Below are 17,323 nucleotides of genomic sequence, written 5' to 3' on the forward strand. Positions count from 1 at the left end.
TTCGATGACGAACGGAACCTAGCGCGCTGGCCGTGCACTACACAGTCGCTTGAGATACAGGTGGAATACAGTTAAATAACAATTTGAGAGGATCGGAACGATACACATTGCATAGATACACACATATATAATAAGCACAAACATTGCAATAACTCTCAAATTGACATATACCTGCCCAAAGTGAATGTTTTAGATATATATAAAGCACAGAGAAATTCACTTTTTGTTGGAGCTCCACCTTCCGCCCCAACCGAGGCTTGAACTAACGACCTCTAGAACCCATTCTCCTAGCAGTGAGCGGCCACCGCGCTCCCAACTCAACCATCTAGGCAAGACAAAAATCTTGCTTTCGATGGCGAACGGAACCTAGCCCGCTGGCCGTACACTACACAGTCGCTTGAGATACAGGTGGAATACAGTTAAATAACAATTTGAGAGGATCGGAACGATACACATTGCATAGATACACACATATATAATAAGCACAAACATTGCAATAACTCTCAAATTGACATATACCTGCCCAAAGTGAATGTTTTAGATATATATAAAGCACAGAGAAATTCACTTTTTGTTGGAGCTCCACCTTCCGCCCCAACCAAGGCTTGAACTCACGACCTCTGGAACCCATTCTCCTAGCAGTGAGCGGCCACCGCGCTCCCGACTCAACCATCTAGGCAAGACAAAAATCTTGCTTTCGATGACGAACGGAACCTAGCGCGCTGGCCTATATATATATATATATATATATATATATATATATATATATATATATATATATATATATATATATATATATATATATATATATATATATATATACGAAATATAAGCGGTATTGGCAACGTGGATGCACGCACATAAATAGTAATATTATGACATGTACGTCATTTGATAAACCTGCAAATTAGAGGAATGCAACTGATACAACCGGTATTGTCATCTGAATTTTAACCTTAATAATCTAATAAAGTACAGACTAAACTTACAGGGTGTTGCGCTACTGAACCAAGAAAAACCTGTTACATTTTTCTTTCATGGTTTCAGAAATTATTAGAGGTAAACGGTCTAGTTGGAAAGCGGTAAAGAACAATGAAAATATTTTCAATTCCATATTTTCTTTTTAAGGTTAAAATCTTTTTTACATGACCAATTATTTTCCAAAGATGAAAGTCAATTTGGCAGTTTAATAAACCGTTTAACAAGTTTATTTCAAAATATACACTATACAGTAGACTCTTATATGGGAATTAAACATGAACATGGGAAGCAAAAAATGTTTTGATATGCTATCTAGCATACACAATTTTTATTTTTCTACAATACACCATACAGGTGAATGAAATACATTTTTAAAAAAACCTAAATATCGAAGTATCTTTCAAAAAACTCGTCGTTCCTCTTGTGTTTCTGGCACTAATTGTTTCGGTAACTTTAACGTCTAAATGAGTATTTACACAAGTGTATCATCCAAAGCGAAGCTGAACTTGGCCAGGGTAAGTATATCTTTTATCTCTATTATCTCATATAGAGCCTTGTGGAAAAAATCAGGTGACTAAACATGAAAAAGAATGAAATTAATTAAAAATTAAGAGAAAAATATATATAATCAAACAATCGATAATTCTTCATAAGATTCATTGGCAGCAACCTATTAAACTATATTTTTTAACATCAAAATGCTAATTTGTAAAAAATAAAAGATTAATCAATTTTACCTCTTGTCTCAGAACTTGCAGATATGCAATCTCAATCCCAGTCAAAGACTACAAATATGTAATGTATTATAAAGTAACCTCTGCTAGCTAAAGTCTGTAAGCTGGTCTAGATATTTCAAAATAGTGTATCTATAAGCATTTTAATATTGAAAACGATCTATAACATTATCCACTAGTCAACATAAATTTAAGATACCTATTTCTTCATGCTTTACTTTGGAAGTGAGCTTTTCTCTCATATTCCAAAGAGCTCCATCGCACGCATTTTTTATTTTTTTGTTTTTAAATTGTTCGAAACTTTATCAATGTTTCCATGACTGCATCATCTTGAAGCATTATATCCTGGTTGTCTTTGTCAAATGACAACACCCACAGCGCTCCAAAAGCCTCTTTTGAAATTTAAAGCAATTTAATTTATTAAATATTTGTAAAATATTATTTTCATTTCGTTTTTTATAAAGTTATGATAGAAATTTAATAAAATGAAATTCTTGTTAGAGTGTAACTGTGCATTGTATTAACATTGTATAATATAAACCTATTTGCTCGTCTTCATGCTTCGATTGCGATAAGGCCACAAGAACTGGCAATGAACCTTCGGCCACCAATGACTTTTTATTTACATCATTTTTCGCTATTCTTCTGATAGCTGAAAGAAAATTTAGAAACAGATAATCAGCAGATTCTAATATTTACAAACAACAAAAACACGAATTTTCCAAGAAAAGAATAGTAAACTTCTGCAAATAACCAGTTAAGTTACATACTAATCATATAACCCGTAATCAAATAACCCTTATATTGAAGATGAATCCCAAGCAATCTAAGCAATTTACTAGGTTTTTTGCAAGATATCCGGATATGAAACGATTTTTTAAAAAGTCACATTCAATATCTGACCGATAGTGACCCTCTAAAGCCATCACCAAGAAATCTTGACCAAGTCATAAACTTTATTTTTTGATATAACCCGTCATACCTTTTCTATTCATTTACTCAACTTATTTTTGATACCCTGTTGGAAATGAGAGGACATATTAATGTATTTTGTCTAACCAGGTTCCCCTTTCTCTCTGTGACCCAAGAGACATTTCTTTTTGCAGAGGATTCTAACCAGTTCTAACATAGGATCATAACCATATTCTTAGACTGCTGTCTTTATGACCAGAAGTTTAAACAAATGTATCCTTGCTATTTCGAATTAAGTCTGCAAAATACACAATAGCGGAGAAGAAGATTATTTTCATTATTAATTGTATGATCACTTTATGATTACTAAACCATATTTTCAGAAAATTTTATAATACTGGGATGATGTGGGTCATGGATTTCACAACTTGCAGTGTTACAACGCACTTTGAAAAATTACGCACTTTGAAAAAAAATTTCAAAGTGCGTTAATTTTGGGACCAAGTCAACTCACTTTGAAAAAAAAATGTTCAGACTCGGTGAAAATATTAGATAATTTTATATACAATAAATGATTGTTTGAACTTTGTTTAGCTTAATGTGATATATTTAAAAAAGAACTCATTGCATTCTCAGCTAACTTGATAAACAGTTTCTAGATGAGAATTTTTTTCTTTTCTCATAAGACAATATCAACAATTTACACAGAAAGAAAAATAATTCGGGAGGTTTGAATAATCCTAAAATGACATAAACGTTCATCGCTTAGCAACTGCATTTTCCTTTTTTCGAGTATGCAGCAAATTTACTTCTTATATAATATATTGGGCTATGCCCGAACGATTAAGATTTATAGATATGAATAATGGAGATCAATCTATAATATATTTCAGCTGGCTTATTGCAAATATGATGTAAAAAGGATACCTTAGTTCTCTTTTTTAAAAACAATATGATCTTTTAGAAGATCAGTGCGAGAAAATTAACCCACATCCTAATGCTTATTTTAAAGTTTATAATAATTTAATGTTTGTTAATGTTAATATTGTTTTATTGAAGTGATTTATTTGATAAGAATACGAAAAGAGGGTTACTGTTAAAACACATAGATTCTTGAACATACGAATGAAGAAAGTATTGTTCGGCCAGCTCCTTTTTTCTATAACACTGCCTATACTTATACAGAGCATATTTCTTTTTCCGATCTTAAATATTTACCAAAAGTTGCTGAATATTATATGTTTTGGAAGTGTTAACAAATCATCATACTATCAACAAATTCAGTTCCAGAATATGTGATATAAAAATATTTGTTCAAAGTGCGTTAAGAGTGTCGATACCAAAAAATGTTAATGTACCTTCATAACGCATTTTGAAAAAAAAAATTCAAAGTGGGTTAATTTTGCCCAACATTTAATGCACTTTGAAAAGAAATTTCTAATTTTATTCAAAGTGCTTAAATTTTTTCAAAATGCGTTGCCACATTGCAGTCCTCTAAATCCTAGTGCAGAAACATAGTCAAAAAGCTGGTATTTTAATGCTCACTTATTTCAACATTTTAAAGGAAGATAAAGTATTACGTGAGGATATATTCTATAACATCATTGTAATACTGTTGCTATGCTTAGCTTAAAGGGTGGCGCCTTGAAATTATGTTTACCAAATGTATTTACTTTATACTTTTTAAAGAAACAATTATCCTCTCACAACGAAAACATTGCATTCTTTAAAGGTAAACATTTATTATAACCTCACCAAAAACACTTGTGGTGCTGTTTTGTCATTCCACAGGACCGTCACCTACTAGTATTTTAATATCTATTATTCTTATTGTTCAGATATTTTTTTTATTCTTGATAGTCAAAAACAGCTTTAAAGTAAATATTGTTTAATTTAAAGAAAATTCACATAAACAATGATGATTAGTACTTTTAGTTTTCAAGAGGATAAAATTGTCCGTTCTTAAAGAACGACTTATGCCCCTCAATTTGCAAAGACAGGAGAAGGATAACGCGGCAATAGGTCACATAAATGATTCGAAACTGGTAACGTGTAAAAACTCTGCATAACTGTTTTGTCCCTGATCACATATTTTTAACTATTAAACAACCCCGAGATGATATGAAAGTTATAATTACTTCTGGTTAATTCCATGGCAGACCAGCCTTTACATCTTCGATGGCGATCATTTAATGAGAAGGTTAAACATTTCAGAAGAAATTTGAAAAGATCCCTATTTGCTTCTAGATGCTTAGCTTCAGAGTCATCGACCAAGTCAGCCAGGGTAGTTAGGGTAACCAAAAGAATGGAATCACTTCTGGATTTTAGGTAGGGCAAAAGCACGTCAACAAATCCAATTTTCCTCAACTCAGTATTGGAATTTTCGCTTTGAGCAATATTGTGAATTATGGATATATAGTGATCAAGGACTTCTTCATCATTTTCCTGTGATTAAAAAGATAAATGCATTGTACTAAAACGTTGAGACAAAAGACAATTCTAATCGCTCGGTATACCTTGTCTCAACCAAGCTGCTGAATTTTTAAACAAACTTTAAGACCTTTTAATTGTAATATTTTGAGATTCAAAATTTTTCTATAAACATTTTCTCTAATGAAATTCTTTCAAGAATTAGTGTATTGATGGGTTTACTTCATCTTAACTGTGATCAAATACTGTGGTTTCATCAATATTCGTTGAATACCAATTTTCGTGGATTTCGTTATTCAGTTGATCCACGAAATTAAGTGTTAACTGAAGTGTAGTTTCTATTAACATTTTGTATTGGTATGGTCATTGGCCACGAATTTACGTATCCTTGAAACTGAATTTCACTTTATCCTCGAAAATTGATACATGTACCCTTGAAAATTAATGAAACCACAGTATATTTCTATTATGGAAATGATATCAAAGTTCACTGCAAAAACACGATTTTCACCTGGGTAACAAAGATGTATGTAATCATCGATATATTCATAAATGGTTGAAAACATTTGTCACTTGGAAACAAACTTTAAATAAATCACTATTGAATAAATATAAAAATTTTCAAGTACGATAACACACCCGCTTGTTGTCCTCCAAGTGACTTGATGTCAACCTCTGTAAAGCCTTCAGAATCTGGGGCAGGAATTCGCCATGTTCCACCAGTAAGTGACAGTGCCTGGCATTAATATCAGTAAAGGCCAGCAGTGTCATCATACAACTGTTCAGTGGATTCGATACTCCATCGATCAATTCATTTTTCTCATCACAATATCCTTTATTTAAACAGAACACAACTACTTCACAGACTGTTTTCACACCGCTAAATTGAACAAACATATCTCCAAGTTCTATTTCAAACTGATGGTTAATTTCTAAGCTTGCGTGATCTAAAGCAGAACTGTGTCTTTCCAGATCAAATGCTGCCTGGACAAAATCTTCATCAAAAAATCCTTCTTCATTAAAGTGTCCATTAATGTCCGAAAGAATATAAAGATTTTTTTCAAGAGATTTGAACGTGATTTCTTTAATTTCGTTCTCTGTCATTAAGATACTTTTCTCCGACATGGACTCAGTTTCCTCTAAATCACTTTCTTCCAGTACCTGATCTAGAATATCTTCGTCAGTTGATAAGGTTTGAATTGGCTGGACAACAAAAGCTTGTTCTATCTTGGACGTTAAGCAACCCATCTCTTTATATAAATAAATAAAATATATATATATATATATATATATATATATATATATATATATATATATATATATATATGTATATATATATATATATATATATATATATATATATATATATATATATATATATATATATATATATATATATACGAGGATCCTGTATAAGGTCAACACTGCGTCGGATAAACATAGCATCAATGTCGACCCGGAAGAATGTCAACACATCGGTGTTGACATTGTTCCGCACCCTTCTGGTTTGGTATGATCTGCTTACTGGATGTCGTTTTTCTTGTTATTATTCGAAAGATTGACATTTAGTTGTAAATAAAACTCTGCTTTGGTTTCTTTAAACTTATCTGCTTTCGTGTTTTTATATTTGGAAGGAGGGTACCCTCCTCGGAAGTATATATCGCCACCTTGATAATCATAGTGAGAATGTCGACAGGCATGTTTTTTGACTTTCTTTTAATAATTCTAACTATATAAGAATAAAAGAATGAGTGCATACGTTAAAGTAGTAAAGAATTGATATAACCTGAAGATATCACAATGATTTTTTCAGTAATGTTTAAAGGACTTCGGAATTTCTATTTTAACAGGCTCTAAAACCGGCATTCAAACTGTATATACATTTTGTGACGTCAGGCGGTTTATTTAGCTTGAAAACAATGGCGGACTAGGCTAGTTCGCTTCAGGAGAATTTTTATTGTTTTCATGAATTTTGCGAGTTCAATGGAGTATTTTAAGGTTACTTTTTGTTCATTGGTGTTGTTAACGTAAGTATCTTCATTAATTGTATTCTTGTGATCATGCTTTTAGCTATATTATTCGTATTTTCGGTAGGTAATACCTCCTTTGTTTACACATGAACTACACGCTAGAAAGTAACAGTTATTTTTCTGGGTTAGATTTTCTCTTTATCGCCACTATTCCTCATTTGAATCTGCTGTAAAAAAAACTTTATTAAAATATTAAATTGTGTACCGTGAATTACATCGATTTGCGTCGTTTAATTAATCTTAAAATATGATGTGTGTGTCAATAGCATACTTTGTTTACCCATAATATTGGAATGGAAATAGTTGAAGTTGTCATACATATAACAAAACACAAGAGATCTAAAATAGGATTTTTGCCGATCAATATTTTCTGATTTTGCAATTTTCTTTGACTACAAGAATGTATTTCAGATGCAAGAGAATTATTCGATAAATGCAAAACACTGTCCTGGGTACAGAAAATTATCATTTTCATGTGACAATTATCTTTAAGGGTCAAAGAACGGTTTAATTTTTTCTTTATTTGTCATACATTTATCTATCGTCTTAATTTGCCAAATATATGAAATATAAACCCTAAGCTTTTAATATTTCACGTCTAATTTTCAAGAATATGAACCATCTAAAATATTCCATACATGCATTTTGCGTGAAATCAATATGATATAAAAACATTAAATGGATTGTTTTGTGATAAATATACTCTCACAAGACGTGTTTATTTTGTTATTTATTGTAAAAGAAATATCTTCAATTAATATTAAAACATAGGTGAATGTAAGTTTTTTTCTTCATTTACAGTTTTTACAAAAATATAATGAAGTTCTTAACAGAATAAGTTTTTATACGCAAAAACGTAGGTTATTTTTTGAAAAAACTAAAAATGTTCATTCAATGAGAGGAGAAAAAAATTCTGGTTTTTTTTACTTTTTGTTGTTGAAGCAGGGTGTTGCTGAAAATTTTAAGTCAAGTTTTTTTTTATTGGGTATAACTGATTTAATTTTGATTATTTAAAATCGGAGTTTGATTATTTATAATCGGAGTATAGATATACACTAAATCTAACCAGAAACTAGGAATAGTACATGTTCTTTATTCCTGTTTTTAAAATGTAAACAAACGAGTTGCAGTCCTTGTAAATGGAATGCCGTAGTCTAAAAATAACTTGTAAACAAAGTGGCAAAACACGGGAATTATCTTCCCTTCACCATTCCTAGCACACGTGTTTTGGCCGGTGAAAATAATGTGGCATGTACATGATTTTTCTGGGTTTTTCTTTATTATGGCAAGTAAAATATTCAAATTCCTTTTTTTTTAAAAGCGAGGAAACTTCAAATTCATTAAAAGCCGTCACAAAACCAATATTCACTAAATGTTTATCATCACCATAACCACCATAGTCACCAAAAGGACTTCAGCAAAAATTAATGACTTAAGAGAAATATTGTGATGACTGGGGTATGCAAGTTAATTTCAATAAAACCAAAGTTATCATATTTAACAAAGCCGGGAGAACAATGAAACATAAATTTTGTTTCAAAATTTCCAATATTGAATGTGTACCAAGTTACAAATACTTATAGGCATTCATTTCACAGCATCAGGGGCTTTCTCACTGGCTAAGGTTGAATTACACAACAAGGGATTGAAAGCTTATTTCAAACTACGGAAAGATTTCCTGAGTCTAAACCCCGGGATATCCACTAGATTAAATGTATTTGACCACACTATAAAGCCAATTTTACTTTATGACTCTGAAATATGAGGAATCCTTAATGTCAATAACATAAAAATAAAACGGTCTGATGATATATTAATACAACAGTGTTATAACAACTTAATAGCTGAAACGTTACATCTCAAATTTTGTAAAACCATATTGGGTTTGAATAAGAAAAGTATGAACCATGCTTCACATAGCTAAATATGTAAAAAGTGTACACTTAATATAGAATTGAAGATAAAGACCATTTTCTTATCAAATGCAGCAACGTTACAAAGGAAAGAGAGAAACTACTGATTTCATTTCATCTAAAGCAAAACATTTTACTAGTTTGCAAGATAAGCAAAAATTATTTTGGATTTTAAACTGTGAAGAATTAGATATATTTCACTCTCTTGGTAAATGTTTACAAAAGGCATTGCCTTAATTTGTATTTCCTGGTCAAATATTGAGTTTTTACTTTTTAATCATATGATAAACTATTTCATGTTTGTATGTACATTTGTATTTTGACATATTTATGTATGGTGTTAAACATAAATATACAGAGGACATTGTATTGAGTGTATAGAACCATACATATATATATACTAATTAAATGTTCCTGACTGTCCTAGCTCTTTCAATCATCCAACTCTTTCCCTCTCGTACATGTTTATTGAATGTTTCATGTTGCCCCTTGAGGGCCTTAATTGGTAAATAAAGAAATTAAAATTTGTACGATTTTTATACCGTACGAATATTATACCGGGAATCATGTATGTAGAAAATTAAATATTTTTAAAAACATTTTTTCCCGTTTCTTGCATTTTGATTTGTGGTTTTTTTTTTATTTTAATTTTAAAAAACCCTATTTTATTTCAGATAGTTGATCCTGTCATATGGTGTGGCTATTGGTTGAAGTACTTGATGAGTCTTGAAATTAAGCAAGCTGATTTTGTACTACAGTCTGTTGCTACTGAGTTTTACAACACCAGAAATGAGTTTCAATTCCTGATCTTGATACATTCAAAAATTTCAAACGATGGCCAACGGATTTTTTGAACTTGTTTTATTCAAAAAGGTGAAGGCACATTTTTGCACCTGAATAAATTCTTCATTATTACAGTTCAATTTTTTCTGTAATATATTGTTCTGTAATATGATTTTTTAAGTAGACAAAAGATAAACCAGCAGACATGTTCACAAAACTTTCCTAAGTTGTGACTTAAGAGTGTTACTCACATATGACTTAGGTAAAAAGTTAGAAAAACCCTTAGATCAGCTTAAGACATACCTTATGATGTAGATCGACGGTATCCTATAAAAACCTTATCAAAAAAATTATTTTAAAATATTATATTCAGTACTTTAATTTAAGAGACTTTTATGGGGAAAATCACTATGAATTTTGACAGAAAAAAATTAATTAACACGATAAAAACCAGTATATTTCAATTTGTATACATTTTTTAAATAAAGGTATCTATTAAGATTTACAAGGAAATTAGTAGCTAGTAAAACATGAGAATATAATACAATCCAATGATTATTTTAACAAGAAATTTTCTTGAAATTAGACACTCTTACCATACGGGTAATACACGAGAAGGCACCTTTTCATAGAATTCATGGGGGGGGGGTAATAAAATCACTTTAAATTTGCAATGAATAGAATATTAATGTTAGTTACAAGTATGATTATAAAAAAAATTGGTATTAATCTACCTCAAAAATACATTACACAAGTCAATTTCAATTCTTTATTACTTTAATCTTTATAGCTTACTAGTATCAGTATAACATATGTATAACATGAGGTGGTAGTGTATTTACAGGAGAACTTGTGCACGTACAAATAATAACATATACTATACTATATATACCGGTTGAGAATACAAAACAAAAGACTAACAATTATGTAATACAAATAGCATTCTTTTAGAAATGAATTTGCCAAGATCTTTAACAATTTCAGTATTAAAAGTTGAATTAATTTAAACATAGAAGGTTTTTTTTATAATAATATTCTTTCATGTTCAATATGCGCAATGTTCTGTTTAAAGGACAAAGAAATAAAAAATGGAATTCATCTTCAACACTAGTTTTGCAATTTGGACAAAATCTATTTTCTCTATTTGTGTTATTATATCTGCCAGTTTCAATAGCCAGGCGATGTGACGATAGTCGTTATTGAATTATATATATCTGTAATTTAAAATGGGAATAGGTTTTCCTAAATAGTATTGAAAATGCATATCATCGATAAGATATTTGTAAATGGAACACTTTTTCGAATTTTCAACATTTGCAAAAATATCTTGTTTGGCCTGATCAAAAATTCATTGTTTAACAAGTAGTAAATACCATTGTTTATTTTTTGGTCAGTCCACATATAAAAGAAACCGAGGTCAATGAAAATTTTCTTAACATCGAAAACCCAGTTTTTATAACCGTGTTCTTCACAATTAATATAATTAACTTCGTAGCAATGTCTAATTATACAATTGTCACTAATTAGACATTTTTCCAAAACGTAATAATGTTAAACATTCTATAATGTACAAGGGGCACATGGCCTAATCCAGCATATAAATAAGCAGTATTTGTATTTTTCTTAACTCCGAGAACTTGTTTACAGAAATTCTGTATGAAGTGTTTCAATAATGCAACCAATATTATTTCCCCATATTTCTGAACAATAATTAACAATTCCGCCAATAAAACATTCCCCGTATATTTTTTGTAAGCGCAAACAATGCCTTTCTACCTTGTTCAGATAATTGTTTTTCAGCTTTAGTAAATTTGTTGTTAAAGTTGAAAAGTATTCCTAAGTAAGTGAATTGATTTACAATTTCTCAAACATCATTACCAATGTGCCACCACTCACTATCTTTTACTCTGTCGTTGTTTCTGAAAACACAATTTTTTTACTTAATTCATCAAACAAAGCTGCAAGTCTCTTCCAATAATTTTTAGGAACAAAATGAAAATGTGAAAATTATCTTGCATGGCTTATACTAATTAAAGTAAATTAACTCTTTAGCAAAAAATATTTTCATAATTTATTGGTCAATTTGCAAAGCAATAAATTTAATTTATTTAAATCAATGTTATGATTAAATAGATGAACAATTTTCATTTTCGCCACACAGAGACAATATTTTGTAAAAAAAAAAAAAACAAAACCAAAAAAAAAAAACAAAAACGAAAAAAGAAAAAAAACAAATTGATTAATACATAAGCTCACAGTAAGGCACGTAGCAACGGGGGAGGGGAGGGGGGGTTGGTGGTCCATCTTTTTATTTTTGTCAATGTACTGTTTTGTTATATTCATATATAGAAAAATATACGTACAAGCTAATGTGTTGTATAATTTTAAAAAGTATCTATAAAAGGGTTGTAAGGTGATGAGAATAAAGATTTGAACACCCTATTCTACCGATCTTTACAAATAACATCAAAAAACACCAAATAGTTCGGGAAATCGTGATTTAAACTAATGCTGATCTAAAGCTAGGACGACGAAATGCAGGTTCCTGAATTTAGGAGAGCTTAGAGAAACTGATCTTAAACTAAACTGACGTTTGTTAAGAGCATGGTCCTAGGATAGGTTCATGAACATGTCTGCTTGCTTTTACATACTCTTGATAGCCATTTATTAACTCTTCTACTACCATATCATAATAGTCCGCTTGTGTGTCATATGGAGTGTTATAATATTTATGAAATAGATCCCCGAGATCTCATTTCCAATTTGCCCACACCTGGCGGTGTCCTTGCCAAGGTGTTACTAAAAAGTATCTTCCTCTACATGGGGAGTAGCCTATGTCTTAATCTGTATAGAAAGAGGAAGCAGAAAGACAGCTTCCATTTGAGTATCTTTTATTCAGATACAACATTTTAACAATAGATATTCATATTAATTACAATTAAGTTTATCAACATTAATATTCAATACAAAAATCTCTGAAAATCAAATATTAGTTGAACCCCATGGATCTCTTAACATTACTTGTGAGAATGCGCACAAGTGCAATGGTCTTTCCTGTATAAAAAAAAAAGGAGACAGAAAGACTACTGGAGAGCTGTGTTTTCCTTACCTCCATTTTATACGCACGGACATTCGCATCCTAATAAGTAAATGCGTCCATACTAATGATTTGACGCAACGTAGTCAGCGATAGACGTTTATTTTTATTTTATGACCCAGCGTCAACAAACTCATCACAGCACTTCATTTTACATTTCTTAATGAGCAAAAACAATTATACGCTATCTATATAACGCGTGTTCTTTAACCAATTTCTATACAATTTCCGTTATGATAACTACATGAAGCTACAGCATTGTCACGGGACTTCCAATTTAGCTTCTACTGAATCATTATTTGAAAACGGGATGAGAATCTTTAGTTAAAAGGTGGGAATTTGCTAAGTAAATCTTGTGCAACAATATCTCATCTGGATAACGGGTCTTCCAACAATTTTTTTGGAATTGCCATGGGTACCAATTGCGCCCCATTGTTAGCAAACCTATTTTATATTCATATGAAGCAGAATTTGTACACGAGAAGAAGAAATAACTTGCTGTGTCCTTTAACTCGAAATTTGTGTAAATCGATATACCCCAGTAAACTCTCCATACAGTACTTTTTATCAAGATAACATAATTCCCAGAGCTAAATCTGATTCAAATTGAAAAAAAAATCTTTAATATTTCAGATGCTATTTACTTATAAAGATAATTTGCAACTGATATTTTAATATCAGCATCTTTTTGTCAATTTTGAAGAAACATTTCTAGTAATGGCAATAATACAAAAGTTCCGAAATATCTTCTTCATGACAACGGAAAAAATATAATTCATACAAAATGAAATTAGACAGTTGTTATGTAAATTTTTATTTACGCATGCTACCTAAACTGTGTTTGGGAAAGGAAAGAAGATACGTACGAATCACTTTCATGCTTGTTTGTTTCTATTGGTTTGTTTTTTTTTGTACATGTATTTAGAGAATCTTCATAATTGGGTTTTAAAATCTTTATTTATTATGGATACAGTGATCATGTTCATAAAAGTATCTTAAGATATTAAAAATGTCTTAGGATAAATCTTATGACATAATTTTGATACAATTCGTTTTTTCTTAAATAAGATATCAACAAAATATAATGTGAAGTGAAATCAAACTACTCAAATTTCAAATAGTATTGTGTCTATCATAGATATATTGAATATTCAGCTACTCTATAAAATGTGGCATTTGATCTACCAATGACGTTTAGTCATTTTATGCGCGCCGATTTCGTATTAACATTACCTTTACGTATACATTCAGTGAATATGCTCCGTAAAAAGTATTTTTTTCCACTCAGTTTAGATATCAACGTGCCATTGTCACCTTATACTTGGAATCGAAGTTCTATGGTCTGAGACATAGTGTTAAACACTCCTTCTAGTAGTTATTAGATACAAAATCCAACCTATGTAACTTCAGATTTGGGGAAGGGAGGGGATTTCTAAAGAACTTGAAGAGGAACCGTCTTGGAGTTAAAGAGGAAACGTTCGATTTCAAGCTTTCAAGTTTTTTCCTTGATATATGTACATGTAATGATATTCATTACGTGATCATTAATTTTAAATTGTGTCCAACTGACCGCTATTCATCAAATAAATATAGATTAATTTTTATATTAATATACGAATTTTCTCTCCCGTCAAGATATTAATATTGATACTTATATTATTATCATCATTTTACTGATACATTGAATTAGATAAAAAATGTTTATTTAGATCTTGAGTGATTCATAAAAACTGAAAATCTTCTGAAATTTTCAAAACAGATTTTGCACTCAATAATACATAAGCCATGTGCAAACATAGATGGGGTGTAGGGTCGGGTCGTTTAAAATTCAAACTAACTAAAATCAATAGGTAGAGTTACTAAAAATAGGTCTTTGAACCACCCAACCCACTCCCAGAAAGCAAATTCAAATATGATGCATCCCATATACTCTCTCTCTCTCTCTCTCTCTCTCTCTCTCTCTCTCTCTCTCTCTCTCTCTCTCTCTCTCTCTGCAACCACTATTGAAATAATTTTTTCCATTACAGATGAGAATGAATTTCATTATAAGTATCACTTTTGAACCACTATTCATAGGTGTTAAGCCTCCGCGGCCGTCCGTTACTGCAGTAGCCGTCATTCAATATGGCGATGACCACAAAAGGCATAACATTTTCAAGACGATAACTTGCTAAGTAGAAATATTAGAACACGTTTATCGCCGTTGACGAATTATAAATATGAAGTGATGACAGGTCATTAGTACTTACATATTGAGTTTTATCGACGTTTAAAAATGCAACGATGTCAGTAACTATATCATTTGATGACGGTAACTACTGATTGATTAACAAAAGGATTGTTTGCAACTGCCTAAATGATTGTATTGATACCATTATTGTTGCAGTTGAATATATATTTTTTTATTGGAGATAAAGTTACAACACATCAATTATTATTATAAATATTCAATTTAAATACGGGGAGCATTTGTTATACATCAAGTAAAATTAAGCAGACAGCCGCTATAGTAATATATTACATGAAGGAACAATAATAGAGTTCAAGTCTTATTATAAGCGCATTTATGATAGTTTACAATTTCTTTAAACAAATTAGCACACTGTATGTTTAAACCCCATCCCCCTCACCAACCAAACCGACGGAAACATTATGCATATGTATTGGAATTCAATAAATATGTTTTACATGTATGTCAATTTTTCAACTTTGAATTCAATTATGTCGAGTAAACTACTAGTATACGGTAAGAGTTATCTGAACAGAATTCCACCATCAGTATGAATACAAGTAAATCAAACTATCAACGCTTTTAAACATGTGACCAGGGGCCCGTTTCACAAAACAATCTTATGACTAAGATCTGTCTTAAGACCAAACTTTGTCGTAAGTTTTCATCACTGCTGTTTCACAAAACTGTCATATCTTATGATAATCATAAGATCCGTCTTAATCTTAAGATAACCATATACATGTCATAAGTCCAAACGTAACATGACGGCGGCCTTGTTTTGATTCAAAACAGAAGACAATTAAGAAGAGAACGGGTGTTTAGAGATAGAAATAATCCCTTGGACTATATGGACGACGTAGATATCATAGATAAGTTTCGACTACCGCGTTTTCTGATACTAGATTCATGTGGGGAGCTCAGGGTCCATCTGGAACACCTGACCGGTAGGTATGCCATACCCCCATCCCTGCAAGTCATGGTAGCACTCAGATGTTATGCCAGTGGGAACTTTCAGACTGTTAACGGGGATGTCCATGGTATAAGCAAAGCTAGTGTGTCAAGAGTTGTAAATACTGTAACATCAGCACTTCTAACTTTAACCCCAAATTATGTAAGATTTCCACGCGATGACAACAGCATAAATGACACCATACTGGGCTTTTCCCGCATATCCAATTTCCATAATGTCATTGGTGCCATAGATGGAACTCACATTCCTATAAAAGCTCCAAAAGATGACGAGCATCTCTTTGTCAACCAAAAATATTCCACGTAAAAGATGCATGTTTAAAAATAACTTAGTGCACATGTAATTACATTTTATACCTATTGAGGCATCTGTCATGTTGCTTGGAGGTGCTAATAATGCATCCGTGGTCGTAGAAGAGTCTAGGACATCAATGCCACCTTCAACTCCGGATATGGAAGTTTCTCCGATAATTCCCTCTATCTTCTCGTCTGTGGGTCGTAGTGTAGATTCTGATGGCAAACACCCCCTCCAGTCTTTCTCTGCTCTCTCCTATTCAAGGCTAGCCTTTTCCTACTTTCACTGCTCAAGCAAATCCACTTCTTCTTCATTTCTTCCCCCGTCCTGACGTACATGTACCCTGTTTTATTTACTGCATTCACTTTTAATGCCACTTCTTTCCATGCATCTCGCTTTAAAGCATTTGAGACAGTGGAGTTTTGTTTTGAAAAAAGAATGTCTTTCTTACTTTCAACTTCATCTGTTAAAACAGATATTTCTGCAGCGAGCTCACTTAATTTTGTTTTTCTGACCGCACGGACTTTCGATTTCCTACCCGCTTACTGGTCACAACTGAGTGCATTAAAACATCATGCTTTGTTTTTTCTTCTTGAATAGACACAAAGGCAGGGGTGGATCACATTACTTGTAATGATATTTTATATCTCTTATTTTTTGTTAAAATTTTATATTTTAATTTTTTTTTTTCAAAATTGTATTCCATGTGCGTACATTGTATACTAGTATAGCAAGACAACAATTCCCTTACTTCCGAAAAAAACACTTATGAATACAGCAATAAGTGCAATTAAGTATATTTTTAAAAACTTAAGGTAAAACATATGAAAATTGTTTAGATAAGTTGAATATGTTTTAAAAATCAAAATAATAATAGATAAATAATGAAATGAAAATAATCCCAGTGTGAGCGCATCTTTTTTAACATATCGCATTAAAAGTTGTA

General features: G+C 31.3%; 1 pseudogene; it reads right to left on the bottom strand.

Moving 5' to 3' along the window:
* Positions 1-955: 955 nt before the first annotated feature.
* LOC128188378 (uncharacterized) overlaps positions 956-17,323 on the bottom strand; it is a 191,327-nt pseudogene continuing 174,959 nt past the window's right edge.

The sequence above is a fragment of the Crassostrea angulata genome, chromosome 6 (genome assembly GCF_025612915.1).
Source record: "Crassostrea angulata isolate pt1a10 chromosome 6, ASM2561291v2, whole genome shotgun sequence".
Taxonomy (NCBI): domain Eukaryota; kingdom Metazoa; phylum Mollusca; class Bivalvia; order Ostreida; family Ostreidae; genus Magallana; species Magallana angulata.